General features: G+C 39.8%; 1 long non-coding RNA gene across 1 annotated transcript; it reads right to left on the bottom strand.

Moving 5' to 3' along the window:
* Window positions 1-209: 209 nt before the first annotated feature.
* LOC116250233 (uncharacterized) lies at window positions 210-7,470 on the bottom strand. The gene is made up of 8 exons (XR_004171365.2): window positions 7,103-7,470; window positions 6,737-6,796; window positions 4,149-4,195; window positions 2,370-2,824; window positions 1,395-1,529; window positions 898-1,101; window positions 536-707; window positions 210-409 (listed from the first exon to the last, which is right to left on the bottom strand). It is a non-coding gene; the product is annotated as an uncharacterized LOC116250233 (long non-coding RNA).
* Between the last annotated feature and the right edge of the window lie 1,727 nt (window positions 7,471-9,197).

Here is a 9,197-nt window from a genome sequence, read left to right as displayed (position 1 = left end):
AACTAGGAAAGAAAACCTCCATACCAGGTGTCACAAAGAGAGTGCCCCACACCTGCAAACTCATGAGTTCTTCATGAACAAGGGTCAGAGCATTCAATTACAAGACGTACCTGTGGAAACATACATGCATCTTCTTCACGTTCACAAAAGTTGTTGAGATGACCATTGAAGCACAAGAAGCAATAGCCTTAGATAGACAGCCTGTAAAGGTAGAAAAAAAATTAATTTGCATGAAGAAAAATGTGCATATGCATGTGCATCATGAAGAAAAATGTGCAAGTGCACGTGCATCAATTATATCGAGCAATTGGATCTGATAAAATTATGTACCTTGAATCCTTTATCTATGACTGACAGCCTGTTCCTGACTAGTTGGATGAGGCAATAGCTACGTCTACTGTATTTACATCTGTACCCCAACCCACCAACAGGAATACAAGTGATTCTTAAACTGAAAAACATATGATTCTTGGAACAGGTGCTAGATATGGGCAGAACTATAAGATTTTAAACTGGAGTAGTAATTTTTTCCAACCTGTGCCAGTGAATAAGCACGTGCAGAGTACATTCCGGCAAATCTTTCCCGATACATGACTATCCGCTCAGTTTCTACCATAGAATGAATTGTCATGCAGCTGTTAATCGCTAAGAAGATAGTTCCGGAGAACAACAACCCCAGTATGGTGAACAGATTCTGCTGTGTATCGCTGCAAAGGTTACAGGGTCAGAAAATCAATTAACTGGATACCTAGTACATGTTAATCTGCAGTCATGCATACATCCTTCTGTGGGTGTGTATATTCAAGATCAACATGCATTTTATGTAGGTGCATGCATACATTTTCTGCCCATTGATAAAAAAAAAGCCACATAAATTCATTTGGTTAGGTTACGCACATTTTCTGAAAAAGGAAAGAAGTGATAAGTACGAATGCAATACGAGACAAGTTGTAGGAAGGATTTCTCCAGTATGACAGATACTGCTTCCAGAGGCAGGCCTTGAACTGTCCCCAGTCATTCTGTGGGAATACGGTTTGGAAACTTAAGTCCTTTGAACCCGGAGATGGTGTACTCAATTGTTTAACTAGTTCATTGTTTCTCCTGCATGTCAAACAGTGCAACCATTTAGAAGGAGTATGAAGCCATCATCTGTTGCCTGAAAAAAATCATATGGTGTTTGAATGCCTAAAAGATAAAAGATATCCATTAACATTAAAGACAAGAAGGAATTCATGCTGCTGCTGAGTGAACTCCCCAAACTCAAGTTATAAGGCAGGGGATTAATGAGTTCAATTAATGCAACTTATCCAAAGGAGAGCAAGAATCCAAAAAATTATTTGCCATCCTATGAGCCTCAGGAAAATCATCTGTAGATGTTTGCATATATTACTCACCGATAGAGAGATGACTCCCTTGTAAAGTTCAGCAAAGTCTATGTTAAGCTGCCTTTCGATTGAAATAGTAGTAACTTCCAACATCCATGTTGCTGGGTTGTAGTTGTCTTTGATCTTTCGAACACCAGCAATCCCCTGAACATCCACTTGTCCATGTCATTCTGAATTTTAAATTTCAGTGCATAATGGCACAATAAGAAAGGAAATAACAAAATTAATACAAAAGCTTGAAAGAGTACGTGCACTATACGAAAGAAATGCACAGGAGATATAATTTATAGTTCAATCTGCTCTACGGGTCTAAGTCACCTAGAGACGCTTGAAGGTTGCCCGCATCGATATGCGTGCAGGTGTGCTGCAGGCGCTGCACCGACGCGCAGAGCCGTTTGGGCAGGCAACCAACTCAGATCAAAGGTGAGTCGGGTGCGGAATTGAGGCATTTGGAATCCTATCAGGAAGTATAGCCCGTGTGAAGGACTGAATCTAATCTACCCTCCCAAAGACTTCGACTTGGGAGCATCTAGATTTGGAAAAATGGACAAGTAGTATCAATCAGACTGTCTATCTAACGAATCTGGCTTCAACTGAGTCAAGTCATCCTTATTTCTGAAATTTTGAGGGCGTAAAAGTTGAGTTCAATACCTAACTTTGACCAAAAAATAGATAAAGATCGATGGTCGACTTTCCTTCATTTTCCTTTCTTCTCCTTTCCCTTCTCATCCCCTTCATTTTTCTTTCTTCTCCTTTCCCTTCTCATCCCCTTCCCTTCTCTTTCTTTTCCTTTTCCTTCCTTTCCATCCATTCATTACTATCCTTCCATCCAAACAAACAGTGAGTAAAAGTTTGACAGTCTTCACATGCATGTAATTCTTGTGGGAAAGTTAGCGAATCAAGAATAACAAGATTCACACCTAAGAGAGTGATGGTAGAGCTGCTGACAAAGAAATTAAGCCACAGAGGATGGAAAGGGAATACCTGAACTGCAAGGAGAGGCAGAAAGTAACCATTGAAGTAGATCATTGTGCCATCAACCACCAGCGGCAACGAGGAATTGACAATGACTTGAACCTCACTAGCGGACATCAACTTCGAGACACCGACCCCATCAACAGCGGCCACATCGAACCATACACCTTCATCGCAGCAATTAACGAAGGTGGTGGTCTAACAAGGGGAAGTGCAAGAGGCATCGGGAGAGGGACAACTTGAGACATTTGGTGGTGGCTTCCAACGGCCCACAGGCTTTGTAAATGTAGCCCTTCTTGTATATAAGAAGTGGATAGCATTTCCAAATTCCAAGATGTTAATTACAACTTTCTACCCTCCGCCTTGCTGCTGTTCTTCGGCAGGTGGACTGCAGTGCGAGAGATCAGGCTCACGGTCAACCGCGACATCATCATACTGTCATCATAGATATTCAGCCAAGCAACCTACAAACTTAATGCAATTCAAAGACTATATCAGAACGCGACTAAACCAACATACCCATGAACTTGATCAGATTTTATTTACAAAAGAATAGAGTAAATACATTGAAAAAATGAAAACCAAACAACTAAGTCAAGAAAGCTCCTAAACAAACCCATTTCACAATGAAAGTGAAAAATAAACACGACAAGGTGTGAAACCAGAAAACGAAAACACAAACAACCACATAAAACATAACCATTAACCTCAGTATTACTAACTAATTAATGTCAATTTTCCAATTTTTCTGCAGCAAATGGTACTGCTCAGTTATAGATCCAATGACTACCGTCCTCTTACTGGATATACAGCAACAATCTCAAATGGTGTCCATGCAAGATATATAGACACTCAGCCCCATCAAATAGAAAAACAAAAAAATCCCAGATGTAGTCCGGGACCTAGACTAAAAAAATAAAAATGGAAAAGAAATAAGAGAGACCATTCTGAGTCAGGTCTATAACAGAGCATGCAATTGGACCCACATATGTAGATAATTGCCATATAATTTACACATGCATGCAAGAACATACTTTTTCATCACAATATGGCACTTTTTTTGTGTGTGTGTATCTATGTATTTATTGCCACAAAAAAGCAATTTCGGCAACAAGGTGTTTGTTTTTGCACATGCGTGTGTGATCACATCCACAAAAATATGTAAATATGTCCATGTATGCTATGAAACAAGGTGCAGATTTTGTTCAATTCATCTCACATACGCACATCCACAAAAACATATGCATCAATTGATTGTTATGACATTTTGATATTTTGATTCGGGGACACTAACATTTTTAGTAATGCTCACACGCTCATTCTATGCTATTTAAACAACAAAGCCAAGACACAGTGCAAAAAGATATGTACCTTTTGAGGATTGTATATTACTATCCACAGTTTTCTAATAGAGTTTTTAAACTTCTTGGGGGAAAACCACCAACGGAAAGCAGACAAGCTAATGTAGATGAACAGGTGAAACAAAAGTGCGAAGTGGCTTGCCCATGTTAAGGAGATCATTAGACCATTTCTAGTGGGAACTGTGAAGAAAAGCAACATTTATCACTTATGAACAGAGAAGGACAGCAGCGGCATGCTACATGTTGTATATTTATTTACGAATCAAAGTTGTTCAACGCAAGTGCTAGACATGCATCCTGTGTAGTGCTACTAAACTCGTTTGTGTTGCAGTTTGCATTGTTTTCTCCCAAACATGGGCTTGTAATTGTTTTCATAAAGCACCATTTGTAACGTCGCTAAATAAAATAAGAAAGTCACAAAATGCACCTTTCCACTGGTTGCTTGAGAATCATTTTGCCGCCGAAGGTAATTATCTGCATTACAGAAAGTGGAACATATGTCAAAAATATATTTATGTAAAAAAAAACAGCACTCTCATCTTGAGAAGTAACTTAAGCTTGGTCCTCAGTCCAAAAGATAAGGAAGCAGACGTTCTCGGGTTTTTATCGGCAAAGTTGTTTTTTTTTTGGAAAAATCTTGGAGTATTTTAAAAACATAAAAAAACAAAAAATGTTAGGTAAAAATACAAGAAATATAAAACTAATAAGTATTGTGTTGCATTTAGGAGGTTATCTCAAACACCTAAAACAAGAGGAAATAAAACAATGAAACAAAGGTTGAAAAGATAAAAACAGAAAATGAAAAAAAAAATGAAAAAGTCGGGAAAATTGTGACAAAATCGTGTTAAAATCACGATAAATTCATTTTTAACGTTTTTTTAATATATCGTGACATTTTCCTGTTTTTATCGTTTTCTTTATTTTTCTCATTAATATAGCGATATTTTCGAAAATATCGCTATATTTGTCGCTATTGTAAGCACTACTTCTTTTCCGCAACAAGGGACTTCCCCCACCTTCTCAGATCCAATCACATTCTCCCTATGCAAGAATCCAGCTGGTAACCAAAAATTCTAGTCGTGGATAAAATTGAAGATCCAAAGCACCTAGTGGCACTGCACCAAGATTGAAAATGGATTGCTTTGAGACTGTTTTAACACAAATAAGGGACACATATCCATCCATTGCAGTAAGGAAAAGGCACCCAGAAGCCTTAGTCCAACTAAATACAGCCAATCCAATAGAGAAAGGAAAACAAAGGACAGAAAACATCTGCAGTGACTTGTTCCATTCAATTTTAACACCTCTTCTTGTATGATTAGTATTCTTTTTATCACTTTGTTTTCTTCTTTGAATGTTAGCTACTGCTGGCTTTTATTGACATAGTGGCCGCTTCATAAGACCATATTTCTCTAGAAACAGAGAAGAAATTAAAGAATTTGCATCTAAGTTCAGAAAAGACAAGTCCATCCATCAAAAAACCTTAAACAGCATAGTCGGTAATGCAAACATGGCATCGAACAGGCCAAATGCCATAGGGACATGACCATCTCACAGGCATATCTACACAGTATCCATAAATTAAATGAGAAAATAAGTCAAGAAAAATGGAAGAAACAGGGTAGAAGACTGCAAAAAGCTATGAATTTAACATTTTCGATGACCATTTAACAACTTTCAGACGCATTAAGCAGCATTAAAATGTCGAAAAGCTCAAATATCCAAACCTAGTTCAATCACCATAGCAAGAAATTATAGAATATGAAAAGAAGATTTTGGTAGACCATAAAGAAGAAAACAACAAATACATAAGAGCAGCCAAATGTCTGATTTGAAACAGGTTTTATAAGTTTATGCACTAATCCTTCTACACGCTCTAAAAATAACTTCATAAAGTCATAGTGTACAAAACAGGGGCAACTTGCCAACTTCATAAAAAAATAGCATACAGCATGTAAGAAAATATAGTGTCTATAATACCATGTGGAGCATACAATCCGGTTTGCAAGGATCTGACAATCATATGTGAGATATAAAGGAGTATGTGTCTGACTTCCGTGCACTGTCTTACTAGTAGCCTGTCTCTCGAATGCAAAAACTGGACCAAATATCACACCCTAGTAAATGTCAAGACATGAAAATGGTTATTAAAACAGCTTAAATCCTTAAACGTTATCTATAGGCTAGTTTTCACTTTTGGAGACATCATATGTGTAAATCAACTGTCTACATCAGCAGTGATGGTGGTGGTAACAAAACTGAAGCTTTTAGGTAGACGTGCTACATGCAGATTGTAACAGCATCCTGGAGAATGAAGAAATCCTTGACTATGTAATAATACCACATGGTTAACAAATAACTTAAGGTGCTAATTTGGTGGTCATCAGACGTAAATCAAAACTCACTACTGGAGTTTTTGGTAATTGTGTCTGCCTATTCCTAAAACTTCTATTAAAATAATATTCTTTATGACACAAATTTTAACTATTTTTCAATACATAATTAGTTCCCTAAAAGCTAAACCATGAAGAATTTCATTAAGAACCTGCTTCAACATATGATAAAGTTTCTCACAATTTTAACTTTTTCCTTTTTGCCTTCCATCATCTTTTTAATATCTTTTTACTTCAGCTGTCTTTCTCAATATTTTATCTAAAACCACCTTCCACAGATTTAGTTCCATTTTCTGGCCACTATCTTAGGTTCTACTTCATTTAGGCAGTTAAATCTTTTTCTCATGATTTAGTCAAAATAGCACGTAGAGCTTTCTGACTTCCATTAAGGTGAATAAACAGCTGCAAGACCGTCAACATTTACAATGACGACAATGCTGATGACGTCAACGATAAGTTGCCAGTATGTGTCAAGTTTTGATAATGTCCATATTCTTGAAATTATTATTCTAAACAGTGCTTGCTCAATTAACTGAATCCGTTTGTGAACACTCGCTCGCTACAAGGCAGCTGTCAGACAGAAATTAAGAATAAAGGTAGAAAAAAAAATATCTTGACATACCTCAAATTCACCAAACGCTTCCAATCTCTCCAAAATTTGACGCATGGGAGCCGAAAGCACCTTTGTTAACTCAAAGATGAAATGATAAAAGTCTTGAATAAGAAGGCATGCAATGATCGAAGATTCAAATATAGAGATCGCAATCAAGGTTTAAAAAAAATCAGATTCATCAGACACAACTAGAAAATAAAAAAGAAAAACGGCAGCATATGAACTACAACACATCGGCAATAGGTAAGGAACAAACTAGAAACCATCACATTGAGTAAATACAACTACAAAAACCAACCAGTTTAAAAAATTACAAAAAAATTGAGCGGCATTAAAATAGTGTAGGCAGAGAAAAGAAGCGGGTAAGTGCCTCACCTTTTTTTCCATGACGGACACTCCGATCTTAATCTTGGAAGAAAGGACGCCGTTATCCTCCGCCATATTGTCTTCTTCTTCTCCTCTACATCTGAGTTTTTTCTAATAACGATCGTCTACGTAAATTTGGGGACCGCTGCATTATTTCCGGCTCCACACGAGCAGCTCCAAGAATCGTGCAAAGATTAGATCACAATTGGGGAAAAAGCCAAGGAATTCGTGGAGGATCTCTAGGCGCCAACTCCTAGCCGCCGGAGTCATTTGGGCCTTCGTGCAATCGAGGTAAGTGGATTCTAGCTTTTGGGCTTTTCGCCATCTCCACCCTTTATCCTCGCCACGTGGCGGAGATCTAGTGCAATAGAGAGATCATTTAGAGAGAGCTCGTCCCTTGCTTCCAAGATCTTAGGAAGTGCTATACATTTGGTGGGATCGATCCACTTTTTGGGATTCAATCCCAAGTTCGTAGGTAGTGACCTCCATTTTAGGACCTAGAACCCTCTAGCCTCGCCACTTGTCCTCTCCCTTAGCCCTTTCACACCCCGAACCAGCTTACTATCCCTCAAGTGGATCACATTTGGTCAACTCGCCCCCACCACCTCACCATTTGCCCCTAGCCTCTCTCCTACTTCCTTGGGAGATAGCTTCCACAGTGCCGCCACCTCAACCTAGAGTCTTGGAGCTCGATCCTCTCTTGGGATCTTCTCCAATTCCTTAACCACATTTCCCTCACACGATCCACCCTAGTCCCCCTTTCCATTTCGTCCTAAGCCTTTAACCTACCCGTCCTACATTTTAGGAACCTATATTTGACCCATTTCCCTTCACCCGATTGAGCCTAGATTGGAACCCTAGGACCAACTTCACCTAACCTACCTTTGACCAAGCCCACTTCCTAGACCGAGCCTTGACCAAGCTGACCCTACCTAGCCCGGTCCCACCTAAGTCAACCCAAGCTACAAGGTTCACACTTAGTCGGTTCCAGCCCTAGCCCTCAAGGAAGACCGTGGGGTCCGCATCCTTGTGAGTCTTGGAACCGGTGGACCTTGTCACTGCTGCCTCCGGCCATCTCCGGCCGCCACCGGCTGTCGCTGCCACTTTTTCGGCATCCCTTCGGTGACTACTCCAGCCGGATCCCCACTTCATCCGGCAAGTACCCGTGGTGCTCCTAGGCTTCTTCCGGCGAAAAGTCCCTACAACCGGGCGATCTAGAAGGCTTCTTTAACCGCCGGCGTCCTCTTCATACCTTGGATTGTGCTTCTGCAGCTAGCCCTCTTCCACCGTGTAGCTGCATTACCCGAGTGTGGAATCTCACCTCGTGGTCCTTGGATATTATTTCGCCAAGCTAGCCTTGGCCGGTACTCTCTTTTTCACCCTATAGACACGTGGGAGGTTGCATTGCTTTTGTTCTTTGCTTTCGCATTTGCTTTTAGCCCGACCTTGGGTCGTTGTTGAGCATTGAGGGACCTCTGAGGCACCACGCTAAGGACACGACCTCGTGCCAACTTAGCCTCCTACGAGTGGGTGTGGTTTGTTCGATTAGGTTTGGTTTGATGGTTTGCTTGAGTGAGTTGTGAGAGTTTTATTCATTGTATCGTGCACGCTTGTACTGGCCTCACATCTCTTAGTATTTTGTAGTAGGATTATCTTTTGGGTTTGGGTTAACCTCACTTGTATTCCTTACCTATTGGGATTTTGAAGTCGAGGTTCCTATCCGACTGGGTAGTGTCTTTGTATTTGATTTGTCCTAGGAGAGTCTTAAGGTTGGTCCAAGGTGATCTTGGGGGTAGGCACGGCTGTCGGCTTTGGACTTTGGTCGGCCACGGGCATTGCCTTTTATAATTTTTTCACAAATCAGGAAGGCGTTTGACCCCTTTACATGAGTTGCATTAGGAAGTGCATCTATTCGTCTATGGAATGTTGGAGTGAGGTGTGCATGTCACAGGCCAAGAAATATGTCTTTTAACACTAGTTACTTCAAAGAAGTGATTATCTTAAATAAAATTGCTCTTTGTTTCTCAGGAATGTCTTTTACAACTTGGAATGTACTCTTTTGAGTTTCGACAATATTGGGTGAAAGCACTGATTGATATGTGAA

This window comes from Nymphaea colorata, chromosome 3, assembly GCF_008831285.2.
Source record: "Nymphaea colorata isolate Beijing-Zhang1983 chromosome 3, ASM883128v2, whole genome shotgun sequence".
Lineage (NCBI taxonomy): Eukaryota > Viridiplantae > Streptophyta > Magnoliopsida > Nymphaeales > Nymphaeaceae > Nymphaea > Nymphaea colorata.
The sequence above is the reverse complement of the archived record's forward strand: the minus strand, read 5'-3'. Positions and strand labels throughout refer to the sequence as shown.